Source organism: Hyla sarda, chromosome 4 (assembly GCF_029499605.1).
Source record: "Hyla sarda isolate aHylSar1 chromosome 4, aHylSar1.hap1, whole genome shotgun sequence".
Lineage (NCBI taxonomy): Eukaryota > Metazoa > Chordata > Amphibia > Anura > Hylidae > Hyla > Hyla sarda.
Genome location: NC_079192.1, coordinates 405,405,336 through 405,420,052, shown reverse-complemented (window position 1 = coordinate 405,420,052; position 14,717 = coordinate 405,405,336). Strand labels below are relative to the sequence as shown.

The 14,717-nt window shown below is 44.9% G+C and overlaps 2 protein-coding genes across 13 annotated transcripts in view; one reads left to right on the top strand and one right to left on the bottom strand.

The window, feature by feature from the left end:
• Window positions 1-14,717, bottom strand: part of ATXN10 (ataxin 10) — a 257,913-nt gene that overhangs the window by 13,872 nt on the left and 229,324 nt on the right. The window lies entirely within an intron of this gene.
• The window catches only part of WNT7B (Wnt family member 7B), a 248,747-nt gene that overhangs the window by 221,332 nt on the left and 12,698 nt on the right, over window positions 1-14,717 (top strand). The window lies entirely within an intron of this gene.

The window sequence follows — 14,717 nt, the reverse complement described above, 5'->3', positions numbered from 1 at the left end:
CTCCAGTTTTTGGTTTACCATTTTACTCTAGATGGATTTCTAGTGTGACTGAGGAGGTTTCCTATTATTTATAGAGAAACGGTAACTGTAGGCTGCTAGAAGATGGTGAAGATGACACCCACCCTTGATAACTTTCACAAATATGCACATGTACTATTGGTGTATGTAAAAATACAAGTTAAAATCATAAAAATACTTCCAGTCAGGAATGTGTTTTTGAGAGTGAAATGGTGTTACCACTCGTGCTGCGGCCGGACATGCTGGCCGTGGGCGCATCCCTTGCCTGTCTCCCTGTCCCATATCAGGGACGGGCAGCACCGCGGCTCACATGTCCAGCTTCTGGCGCACTCAGGTGGCCGGTGGATACTTACTCTGCCGCGTTCCTGGCTCCTCTGTTTCTCCTGACAGCCGGCATGCGCGTACCCGCTTCCTAGGGCACGCGCGCGCCGGCTCTCTGAAATTTAAAGGGCCATTGCACCGGTAATTGTCTATTGACCCTATAAAGTGTTCTCACTTCCTATGACCCCTGCCAGATCTTTGTGCTACCTTGCCATTGAAAAAGCTTATCTCCCAATTGTGTTTTGCTATACTGTGTACCAGTTCTGTCTGCTATGTTCCTGTCCACTGCATCTTGCCGCCGGTCCTGACCTTCCTGCCTGTCACTTACCAAGAGTCCTTCCTTACAAGTCCGAACCTTGCCTCCCCTTAGCCGCCAAGTCGCACCAGGGGTAGCGACCTGGGAGTTCCCCTGCCACAGCAAGTTCATCCAGCTTTGCGGCGGGCTCTGGTGAAAACCTGCAGCTCCGCTCCCTGGTGCGGCTTTCACCATCGTCCTCTGTGGTACAGTGGATCCACTATTCCAGCCATTACAAGTTTTAGTAGGAAGTAATATGCAGGAGGATGGTAATAGATTCAAAATTCATCCCTTGATTGTTGGTAGAAGAAAATGACCCTTGAAATTGTGCTGTTTTCTGTAAGAAATGGAAACCAAACCAGAGATCTCAAAACACTGGAGTGGTTTATTAGAAGTTTAAAACAATAAAAGATATGTATGATGCGTTTCGAGGGAGCCACCCCCTTCTTCAGATCGGTATGAGTGTACTAGGTACAACCAGAGTATAAATATGTTCAAAATTGGTGCCAAAACAAAAGGGGCAGATCCAAAAGTACTAAAAATGAATAAATATATTAATAAAAATCCCAAACTAAAAAACACAGTATCAAAAAATGTAATTATAAATATTATTATATCATTATGCTGTATTTAATTTTTTTGATACTGTGTTTTTTAGTTTGGGATATTTATTCATATATTTATTGTCCCAATGAACTAGCACATGTACTGTATTGTGGTTTGCATTCCACAACCTGTCAGTTTTTGAGCTCTCCACTTAGGACCTCATACTGTTTTTTTTTATATGGCCTGTTCATTTACATTCTCATTATTATATGTCATAAGTACTGCATGGTATTTCTAGTATATTATGCATCCACTTCATTTCTATAGCACTCGCAGTCTAAGCCTACTCTGAGCTGCAACTGTCTATTAATATCATGATTTATGCACATTCTGTTGCCTTCAGTAATGTTCTGGGCTTTGACTATACTTACCTTTTATAATTTACAATCTATATTAAAAATGTTTTGCTGCATCATACATCCATCACACGATCATTATATGTGCCCCGCACATCACTATGCATATCCCTACATATGCGTTCCGTCACTTGTGCTTGTGCCTTGTCACATCACTATGCATATCCCTACATACGCACGCGCTGTCACTTGTGCTTGCGCCCTGTCAAATCAATATGCATATCCCTACGTTCGCGTTCCGTCACTTGTGCTTGCGCCCTGTCACATCACTATGCACATCTCTGTATATGCGCCGTGTTACCTGTCAGTATGCCACAAGCGTGGGCAACCTGAATGAGGCCGGGTTCACACTACGTTTTTGCTCTACAGTTCCCATATCAGGTTTTTGATGAAAAACGGATTTCTCAAAACCATACTACGTGTGTTCAAATTTTAACCCGTATACGGTTGAAAACCGTATCTGTTTTTAAAAAGTACATCTGGTTGCATCCGCTTTTTAAGAAAACAAAACGTTTATGTTTTTAACTTTTCACTCCATTATGAATTAAGTTTCACTTGTTTGGTTAAATTTTTTTTAAAGAAAAAAAACTTTCTGTGTGCATGGGCAAAGTCCAAAAACGTATGGTGCAAACCAGATGGAACCGTACACACATACGGTTCTGTACGGTTCCCATTGACTCCCATGTTAAAATAACCGTACACGGTTTCAATACGTTTTTTCATCTGGACCAAAAACCCTGGTAGGCTACAGTTATGGGTACAGGAAAAAAACTGGACAAAACCATACAAAATGCAAAACGGACACAACCGGATGCATCGTTTGGCATAGAGTTACATAGTTACATATAGTTACATAGTTAGTACGGTCAAAAAAGACATATGTCCATCAAGTTCAACCAGGGAATTAAGGGGTAGGGGTGTGGCGCGATATTGGGGAAGGGATGGGATTTTATATTTCTTCATAAGCATTAATGTTATTTTGTTCCATGAATGTATCTAATCCTGTTTTAAAGCTGTTAATTGTTCCTGCTGTGACCAGTTCCTGAGGTAGACCGTTCCATAAATTTTCAATAGAGAGTCAATTCATACGGTTTTCAGATTGAAAACGTATACAGGAACCGTATATATCAAAAAACGCGTCCTAACTACCGGCTCCAGCGCTGACAGCATCTTCTCCTCCTTTTCACTGAGCGATCCACAGGATGTTGACATTTGGAAGCCGGGTGTCACCAGTCTCGGTCCACCAGTCCACTATGATTTTTTGAATTCCAAACTCTGCATTAATATTTAAGTTATATTTATTCTATGATTTTATGTCTCTTTATGTATTATTGTTGTATACCATCTATATGATGTCACTCTTTTTGCTCTGGCCCTTTGGTATTGGTGCCAATTTTGAACATATTTATACTCTGGTTGTACCTAGTACACTCATACCGATCTGAAGAAGGGAGTGGCTCCCCCCGAAACGCATCATCCATATCTTTTATTGTTTTATACAGTGGTCCCTCAACATACGATGGTAATCCGTTCCAAATGGACCATCGTTTGTTGAAACCATCGTATGTTGAGGGATCTGTGCAATGTAAAGTATAGAACAGTGGTCTTCAACCTGCGGACCTCCAGGTGTTGCAAAACTACAACACCCAGCATGCCCGGACAGCCAACGGCTGTCCGTGCATGCTGGGAGTTGTAGTTTTGCAACATCTGGAGGTCCGCAGCTTGAAGACCACTGGTATTGGAGGTTGTACTCACGTGTCCCAGCCACTCCGGACCTTCACCGCTGCCCTGGATGTCGCCTTCCATCACTGTCGCTGCATCCCCGGGGTGTCCCCGACACTCCGGCAAGGCCTCTGCTTCCCCAGCATCAAGTCGTTTCACACGCCGCTCCTATTGGATGACGGGACAGCGTGTGCAGCGATGTGATGATGACGATGGAGAGCGCCTACGATGCAGGGGATCCCAAAGATGACACACCGGAGCCCCGAGGACAGGTAAGTGATCGTCAGCGGAGCACATGGGGCACTGTAAACGGCTATCCGGTGGCAGCTGAAGCAGTCTGCGCTGCCGGATAGCCGTTTATGCGATGGCCCCGACATACAAAAGCATCGTATGTTGATGCTGCCTTCAACATGCGATGGCCTCTGAGAGGCCATCGTATGTTGAAATGATCGTATGTCGGGGCCATCGTAGGTCGGGGGGTCACTGTACTTCTAATAAACCACTCCAGTGTTTTGAAATGTCTCTGGCTTCCATTTCTTACTGGAAACAGCAGCCTCATTTCAAGGGTCATTTTCTTCTACCTATATCCGCTTGCATCAGGATTAGATTACTCCTTCTCCTGGGGTCCCAGGCACTGCAGCTGTTCCTCTACTTATTGGTAGGTTTATATGCAAGTGGTAGGTTTATATGCAGATTTTCTATTCGCTCAAGGTGAGCGGCCACTACCTAAGGGCCATCTGAGCCCATAAACCCCTTTTCTTATTCCCCAAAGGGTCTAAGTGGTAATACACGAGATGCCTCCGTCGGTCTCTTTTTCCTTTCTATTTACAGATCCCTTGATTGTTTGCTTCCCATCGATGGGACAATGTCTGCTCATTATGGAATATGCCAATGTTAGGCAACATCTTCTGGGAAGAAAGATCTTCAAGAGTTAATGGATGTTTCTGCTTGACAGAGTTTATGGCACTTGGATAGTTCAGGGCTCCAGATTCAACCCTGACGTGATGGATGTTGTCTCACATCAACACCTCATCTGTGGCTTTTAAAGAAAACTTCTCAGGAGCAGTGATGCCTGTGATCTTTATTATCTCCATAACCTTCTCCAATGCATGACATCATAACAGCCGATCCCGGCCTATACCTTCAGGCTCCTTGCCTTGGATACGCTCTCTAGAGCATGCAAGAAAGGTCTTAGTGGTTGATGGTCCTTAATGTTCCTGAGCTGCGTGTGCGGCACATGATGTATGATTGCTGTTTTTTAGCTTTTACAATCTGTTGAAATGTCACATGTGACTAAAAGGACGGGCAGGCCGGCACTCTTAAACTAATGGGAGTCATACTCTCGATAGCATAACGGTACCTTCTTGGGAGTTCTGGAGGAAATCTTAATCCACAAAGCCTCAAATCCTTTCACACCCAATAATCAGCCTTCCAGGATATTTTCTTAAAGGGGTACTCTTTTTAAATCAACTGGTGCCAGAAAGTTAAACAGATTCGTAAATGACTTCTATAAAAAAAAATCTTAATCCTTCCAGTACTTATTAGCTGCTGAATACTACAGAGGAAATTATTTTCTTTTTGGAACACAAAGCTCTCTGTTGACATCTCTGTCCACTTTAAGAACTGTCCAGAGTAGGAGAAAATCCCCATAGCAAACGTATGCTGCTCTGGACAATTCCTAAAATGGACAGAGATGTCAGCAGAGAGCACTGTGCTCGTGATTCAGCAGAGAGCACTGTGTTCAAAAAGAAAATAATTTCCTCTGTAGTATTCAGCAGCTAATAAGTACTGGAACTTTCTGGCACCAGTTCATTTAAAAAAAAAAAAAAAAAAGTTTTCCACCGGAGTGCCCCTTTAAAGCTCACCATCATATTTTAAGACTATTACTATCCACAGAATAACTTATCGACAACATATCTGGGGGAATCAAACTTGCCGAACATCCACTGCACCCCTAACACCCATGCTTCTCCTGGAGCGATCCTCCTCCTGAGTCCAAGTCACAGAGATGGTTAACAGATTTCAAACATGATAATAGAATGAGCTAATAATTCTAATATCATGTTGGAATTTTATTGAGAGCATGTGCAATAAAGGTATGTTTTATACCTGTGATAATATACAAAAATAAATAAATAAAAGAATAAATAAATTTACTTTGCAGTGCATTGTGGGTGACCTCCGTTTGAATGAATATGGATTTGTGGTAGTAACAGGAAGTTCTAACTGCTATATAGGAGACTACCTGCTACTCAGACGTGTTTATAGTTTTCTATCACTTTGCATACCTACCAACAGTCCCAGGGGCGGACACAGACAGCAGAGGGCCCCTGTGCAAGGAATGTGCCTGGGCCCCCCCCCCCCCCCCAGCACTGTGCCCCCTCATGTACCTAGACCCCACCGGAGGGCCTCCACTTACCCCGCGCGTGTAGTGTCGCCACTTGCCTTGTCCACCACAGGTGGATGGAACAGATCCTGAGGTGGGCTCCGGGTGGCCCCTGTCCCTCTCAGTGTGTGGCCCAGTGAGTACTCCCCCGGGTCAGCCTGACCCGTATCTAGCTGGGAGGCAGAGGGCAGTGCTCCCCTTTACATTCGCACCCCTGGACTTAGCACTACACCCCTTGGCACCCCCTGGTTCCTTGGCTTCTTATCCTTAGTGATAGAAGTGACTTACAGGCAGGGCCAGACTGGGACCAAAAATAGGCTCAGGCATTTTAAAATAAACAGCCCATTTTTATGGTGGGGGTCTGACCCCCACCAATCACCTTGGTTCAAGTGGCTCCCCAGATGTTGGAAAGCTGCAACTCCCATCATGTCTGAAGTGACTACAGCTGATGGGACAGTCAGGAGACTACACAATGATATCAGTGACTACAGCTCTGATGGGACAGTTAGGAAAATACACAATGATATCACTGACCTGAGTGACGTCTTCTCTGTTGTCTTTACTTTTCTTCATCTGGTCCAGACACCAGGATTTCTTCCATCTTCTCTGCAGAGTCTGACACCTGGACATCATTGGTTCCTTAATTTGTCAGTAGATTCTCATCCTCTGTATGATGACAATAATCATTATAACCTTGCCAAATACTGTACCCCCTGAATATAATACTGCCAACCACTGTACCCCCGAATATAATACTGCCAACCACTGTACCCCCTGAATACTGCCAACCACTGTACCCCCGAATATAATACTGCCAACCACTGTACCCCTGAATATAATACTGCCAAATACTGTACCCCCTGCATATAATACTGCCAACCACTGTACCCCCTGAATACTGCCAACCACTGTACCCCTGAATATAATTCTGCCAAATACTGTACCCCTGAATATAATACTGCCAACCACTGTACTCCATGAATATAATACTGCCAACCACTGTACCCTGAATATAATCCTGCCAACCACTGTACTCCATGAATATAATCCTGCCAACCACTGTACTCCATGAATATAATCCTGCCAACCACTGTACTCCATGAATATAATACTGCCAACCACTGTACTCCATGAATATAATACTGCCAACCACTGTACTCCATGAATATAATACTGCCAACCACTGTACCCTGAATATAATACTGCCAACCACTGTACCCTGAATATAATACTGCCAACCACTGTACCCTGAATATAATACTGCCAACCACTGTACTCCATGAATATAATACTGCCAACCACTGTACCCTGAATATAATACTGCCAACCACTGTACCCTGAATATAATACTGCCAACCACTGTACTCCATGAATATAATACTGCCAACCACTGTACTCCATGAATATAATCCTGCCAACCACTGTACTCCATGAATATAATCCTGCCAACCACTGTACTCCATGAATATAATACTGCCAACCACTGTACTCCATGAATATAATACTGCCAACCACTGTACTCCATGAATATAATACTGCCAACCACTGTACCCTGAATATAATACTGCGTACCACTGTACCCTGAATATAATACTGCCAACCACTGTACCCTGAATATAATACTGCCAACCACTGTACTCCATGAATATAATACTGCCAACCACTGTACTCCATTAATATAATACTGCCAACCACGATACACCACTGAATCACCCCTTACACCCCACGCACTCCATCTTCAGTCTCCTCATCACCCCATACACCCCACGCAACCCATCCTCAGTCTCCTTATTTCCCACATACACCCCACGCACCCCATCCTCAGTCTCATCCCCCCATACACCCCACACAACCCATCCTCAGTCTAATCATCACCCCCATACACTCCACGCACCCCATCCTCAGTCTCATCACCCCATACACCCCATGCACTCCATCCTCAGTCTCCTCATCACCCCACGCACTCCATCCTCAGTCTCCTCATCACCCCAGACACCCCATGCACTCCATCCTCATCACCCCCATACACCCCACGCACTCCATCCTCAGTCTCCTCATCACCCCATACACTCCATCCTCATCACCCCATACACCCCATGCTCATCACCCCATACACCCCATGCTCATCACCCCATACACCCCATGCACTCCATCCTCAGTCTCCTCATCACCGCATACACCCCATGCACTCCATCCTCAGTCTCCTCATCACCCCATGCACTCCATCCTCAGTCTCCTCATCACCCCATACACCCCATGCACTCCATCCTCAGTCTCCTCATCACCCCATACACCCCATGCACTCCATTCTCAGTCTCCTCATCACCCCATGCACTCCATCCTCAGTCTCCTCATCACCGCATACACCCCATGCACTCCATCCTCAGTCTCCTCATCACCGCATACACCCCATGCACTCCATCCTCAGTCTCCACATCACCGCATACACCCCATGCACTCCATCCTCAGTCTCCTCATCACCCCATGCACTGCATCCTCAGTCTCCTCATCACCCCATACACCCCATGCACTCCATCCTCAGTCTCCTCATCACCCCATACACCCCATGCACTGCATCCTCAGTCTCCTCATCACCGCAAACACCCCATGCACTCCATCCTCATCACCCCCATACACCCCACGCATTCCATCCTCAGTCTCCTCATCTCCCCATACACCCCATGCACTCCATCCTCAGTCTCCTCATCTCCCCATACACCCCATGCACTGCATGCTCAGTCTCCTCATCACCCCATACACCCCACGCACTCCATCCTCAGTCTCCTCATCTCCCCATACACCCCATGCACTCCATCCTCAGTCTCCTCATCACCCCATACACCCCACGCACTCCATCCTCAGTCTCCTCATCACCCCATACACCCCATGCACTCCATCCTCAGTCTCCTCATCACCGCATACACCCCATGCACTCCATCCTCAGTCTCCTCATCACCCCATACACCCCATGCACTGCATCCTCAGTCTCCTCATCACCGCAAACACCCCATGCACTCCATCCTCATCACCCCCATACACCCCACGCATTCCATCCTCAGTCTCCTCATCTCCCCATACACCCCATGCACTCCATCCTCAGTCTCCTCATCTCCCCATACACCCCATGCACTGCATGCTCAGTCTCCTCATCACCCCATACACCCCACGCACTCCATCCTCAGTCTCCTCATCTCCCCATACACCCCATGCACTCCATCCTCAGTCTCCTCATCACCCCATACACCCCACGCACTCCATCCTCAGTCTCCTCATCACCCCATACACCCCATGCACTCCATCCTCAGTCTCCTCATCACCGCATACACCCCATGCACTCCATCCTCATCACCCCCATACACCCCACGCATTCCATCCTCAGTCTCCTCATCACCCCATACACCCCATGCTCATCACCCCATACACCCCATGCACTCCATCCTCAGTCTCCTCATCACCCCATACACCCCATGCTCATCACCCCATACACCCCATGCACTCCATCCTCATCACCCCATACAACCCACGCACTCCATCCTCGGTCTCCTCATCACCTCATATACCTTAAGCACCTCATCAGTATTACACAGCTGACACTCCCCCCCCCAGTCCTTCTCATCAACATTAAACCCCCTAATCACTACACCCCTGACCCCCCTTCTGGTCCTCCTTATCAAAACGATGCTCTCCCAATCCTTCTTATCATTACACCACCAACCTCTTCAACAACCCTCCTGTCCTCTTCATCATCATTACAATCCCCTCCCCAACCCCCCACCACCCTGCACCCGACCGTCGCTCTCCTCACCTTATCTGCTCAGTGATGCGGCCGTGTGAGGCGGGAGGGTTTGCTGCTCCTGTCGCTTCTGCCGGGGTCAGAGGCCATGACACGTGATGTCAGGGGCTTGGAACAGACGTGTGTGCCTGCGCGGGGCACGTCTGTTCCCATCAGCCCCTGGCCTGTCCTCTCCCCCGGCCGGTTTAAAGGTAAATTATTGCTTGCAGCGGCAGGTCCGGGACCTGTTGCTGCAGCATTTAGTATGAAGTACTGGCAGGGGCCCTGCAGGGGCCCAGACTGTGAGGCCCAGGCTGTGACCTGGGCTACTAGGGGGCCCCCTAACACGCTGGGCCCCTGTGCAGCCGAACCGGCTGAACAAGTGATATGTCCGCCCCTGAACAGTCCTGCTTCTCATGGGGTTTCTGCAAATAGTGAACCACAAAAAAAGGTGATGTTTAGGTGAATTTGCATTAAAAGGGGCGTTGCTAGCAATTTGTGGTTAAGTGTTGAAATGGGGTGTGGCTCATATATTCCCCAGTTTGAAATTTTATAAATTGAAATTATGAAACAGATTTGTAAATTACTTCTATTAAAAAATCTTAATCCCTCCAGTACTTATCAGCTGCTGTATGCTCCAGAGGAAGTTGTGTAGTTATTTTCTGTCTGACCACAGTGCTCTCTGCTGACACATCTGTCCATGTAAAGAACTGTCCAGAGCAGAAACAAATCTCGATAGCAAACCTCTCCTGCTCTGGACAGTTCCTGACATGGAAAGAGGTGTCAGCAGAGAGCACTGTGTTCAGAGAGAAAAGAACTACACAACTTCCTCTGGAGCATACAGTAGCTGATAAATACTGGAAGGATTACGATTTTTATATAGAAGTAAATGACAAATCTGTTTAACTTTATGGAACCAGTTGATAGGGAAAAATTGTTTTCCACCGGAATACCCCTTTAAGTCACTTAGCATCACTACTATTTTTTCCAAAATGTGAGATGTTAGAATAATACTAGAGACACAGATTAATTTCAGTTTTTTTTAATTTATTTTTATCACATTCCCAATGGCTCAGAATAATTTAGTCTAATATGGAGAACATGCTGTAAGCCTTCCACAAGCTTTTTACGGAATTCTGTTAATTCAGTCAAGTCCCAAAATACCTTTCTTTGGGATTGACGTCAGGGCTTTGTGATGGTCACTCCATTGCCATGGCTACAACTTTGTAAGTATGCATGTACTTGGGGTCATTGTCAATTTGGAAGACCCATTTGAGTCCAAGAGCTTTAACTTCCTGGCTTATGTCTTGAAAAGTTGGCTTAATATCTCCACATAATTATCCTTCCTCATAATGCTATTCTATGAAGCAAAGTACTACCAAACATTTTTTTCCTAAGAGCCGAGGAACGTGCTCTCGAATCACCCAAAGTGCAAGAAAAAGTGCAAACTAAAAAAAACGTGCACAAGGGATGTGGTCTATCGCAAGCCGACAGGAGAGAGGCCCCCTAACAAACCTTACCCTTCGCTTCCGGACCAAACGGTACCTGCAAGGTTTGATGTCCCTTTTCGCCGAGGCTACTAAGGGACCACAAATGCTCCCAGCATCCCCCTTGGCGTTCACCAAGGTATTTGACTGCAGAGTCGTTAATGGTCGGAACCCTACCCATGCCATGATTTTTGCAGGGAGGTGCGGAACTTAATGGCCACACACATCTCCCCTAGACCGCTAGGAGGGACACCCAGAAGGGCCGCCGCTTCACGGTTGAGATGTTGTTCCTGGGCTTGAAAACCCAACTTTGGAAGTGAGCATTGTTCTCCGGGTCTATGTCCATTTGGGAGACCCATTTGAGTCCAAGCTTTGACTCCCTGGCCGATGTTTTGATGGGTTGGCTCAATATCTCCACATATTTTCCTTCCTCATAATTCTATCTATTTTGTGAAGAACACCAGTCGTTGCAGCAAAGCAACCCCAAACATGATGCTGCGAACCGCTCACATTTTCCTCCATACATAATAATGGTCATTATGGACAAACAGTCCTATCGTTCTTCTATAAACATTTCTTCAAAAAGTAAGAACTTTGTCTCCAATGTTTCTTTTATGGTGGTTGTGGAGCAGTGGCTTCTTTTTCACTTGGGCGACTTGTAGGTAGCATCTTTACAAGGGCATTTGCTGATGTTCTCGGATTGATTTGTCTCCATCATCAACCATATGATGGAGAGGTGATCCCATGGGGTGTAAACTTTCATATTAGCATTTCAACCGATGAATGTTGGACCTTCAGTTGTTTGGATTTGTTCCCAAGTATGGACCAGACATACTTGGGCAACACTTATTTTTCTAAGGTCTTGGCTGATTTTTTCTGATTTTCCCATGATGTCTAGCAAAGACACTAGTAGGCTTTAAAATCCTGTTATGCACATGAACAACCAACTTGGCCAATAATTCACGTGTTCTGAATGCGTAAAGGGGAGGTAATGCATTGCCATAGCTCTGGGGTGGCATTTCTCCCCAAAAACAAAAGGGGCAACTGAAATTCAAGTCCGATCCTTCTCTTACATGACATCATCTGTCAGGGAGGAGTTGGAAGGCTCCTACACATGGCCCTAAAAACAGTGAGTTTGGCCAACCTTTTGCTAATGGGCAATCTCCCATACGGGGCCCCGGCAGCACGTGGGAAGGGGGCGTGTCGACCACCGCACAAAGTGGTGGCTGACATGCCCCATCCATACAACGCTGTATTGAGGGGGCATGTCGGCCACCGCTTTGTGCGGTGGTCGACACACGCTATCGGGCCAGAGAGCCGGGGCCCCATATGAGAGGTCCAGCAGTTGGACCCCCCCGCTATCTGAAACTTATCCTTACTCCTAAGGATAGGGGATACGTTTTTCAGGACTGGACTACTCCTTTAATGGGGTAATCTGGTGGAAATTATTATTATTATTTTTTTAAATCAACTGGTGCCAGAAAGTTAAACAGATTTGCAAATTACTTCTATTTAAAAAAAATCTTAATCCTTCCAGTACTTATCTGCTACTGTATACTCCAGAAGAAGATCTTTTCTTTTTCAATTTATTTTCTGTCTGACCACAGTGCTCTCTGCTGACACCTCTGTCTATGTCAGGAACTGCCCAAAGCCGGATAGGTTTGCTATGGGCATTTGTTCCTGCTCTAGACAGTTCCTGACATGGACAGCGGTGTCAGCAGAGAGCACTGTGGTCAGACAGAAACGATATTTAAAAAAATAAGAACTTCCTGTGGAGTATACAGAAGCTGATAAGTACTGGAAGGATTAAGATTTTTAAATAGAAGTAATTTACAAATCTGTTTAACTTTCTGGTCCCCCAAGGTGGAGCCTTGGGGGACCACCAATTAACCACACCTGTTTCCATAGACATTTTCCAAGTAAATATTTCTGTTAGCCAAGTTTTCCACTTTTTAGTGCAGTTTTTGACAACCGTTTGCCACAATGGGGCGAATTTGTTAATATTCTAATGTTTTTTGAGCCAAATGCTATATTTGGACTTCAGGGTCCCTAGCACTTTCCTGTTAATAAATCTGGTCCATGTTGCATTGGACAATAAGCAACTATTACTTGATCTACTCTCATTTTTTAATTAGGTTTCCACCTCGTGGATGGAAAATGTGCATTTTTGTTTCGATGTGGGCATGGCTGATTAATAGAAATTTCTGAGTGTAGTCATGTTGCAAATATGTGTGTGTGTTTTGGTTGCAGTCTTCTCTGAATCTTATTCCTACTTCCTACTGTAGCCAGGATTTCGCCACTTTTGAGTCCTGAATGGGGTTTCGAGAGAATGTCTGGAGACTGCCAGGGCATGTTTAACATTTCTGCAATACCAAAGTCATCTTTTTACATTTAACATTTGATGAGGAGTGGTGAGGACTCGAGAATCGTGGAAATTAATGTATAATAAGCTAAGAAAAAATGCATTGCAGTCAGACTTTACCCAGAATTCCTGGCACGGGGATCCGACTGTCAGACCTTGGCTCATACTATCAAATGATTAGAAAACCGAGCCTCTGTGTATAAATGTTTTAATGTTTTCTTCCACTCCTTGGATTTGACATGGGTATTCCAGCAGGCGCGGGATGGTACTGACAATTATTATAGACGTAAAGGAATCATTGTGTATTTTGAATAGAAACAATATCCAAAAAAAACATAGCAAACAAAAAAGTATTTTACACTAATATCTGCCAAATGGTAATACAAATAAACACAAAAATATTTGCTACATTTCTCATAACCAAAAGGCATGGTCTTCTCCGCGTAATATAGGGACCATAGGGGCTGTTGCCTTATTTAGGGGCCTCTACTGATCCACATGTGGTCCACATCAAACCTCCTACCCAGTAGTTGTCACGAACATAATATCGATTGGCATCACAAATTTCATATTTACAAACATTTTAATCTCCAAAATCAGAACATTAAAGCTCCTTCCTTATAGTGCCCCCCAAATGGCAGGAATTCCCTGAAAACACCCAGTTTGCATAAACAACTCCCATTTTGGGGTCTGGTTCGTGAGATTGACCAACCACACGGTTGATTGTTGGCAACAATATTGATTTTATCTGTTACTTAAAAACTATATGAAACTGTTATATTGTTTTGGTACAATAAGACAAAAATACATTATTATGGGCAAGGTCTATTGTTTGATCACTGCTTCTTTTCTGGTATATGTTAATGCTATATAAAGAAGTCTCCATCTCAGACATGTATTTACATATTGACCAGATATGCCAGAATTTTTAGATAGATACAGGTTCCACCACTGGAATCGGCAAATATGTTTATAACAATTCCTGTCGTGCCGATAGGGTGGGTACTTACTTGGCTTTTTTCTGTAACTCAGAGTTTCAAGTTTAAAGAGTTATCCAGGCAAAAACTTTTTTTTTTTATATATCAACTGGCCCCGGAAAGTTAAACAGATTTGTAAATGACTTCTATTAAAAAATCTTAATCCTTCCAATAGTTATTAGCTTCTGAAATTGAGTTGTTGTTTTCTGTCTAACTGCTCAATGATGACTCACCTCCCGGGAGCTGTGCAGTTCCTATGGGGAAATTTTCCCATTATGCACAGCTCCCGGGACGTGACATCATCATAGAGCAGTTAGACAGAAAACTTCAGAAGCTAATAACTATTGGAAGGATTAAGATTTTTTAATAGAAGTAATTTACAAATCTGTAACTTTCTGGAGCCAGTTGATGTATA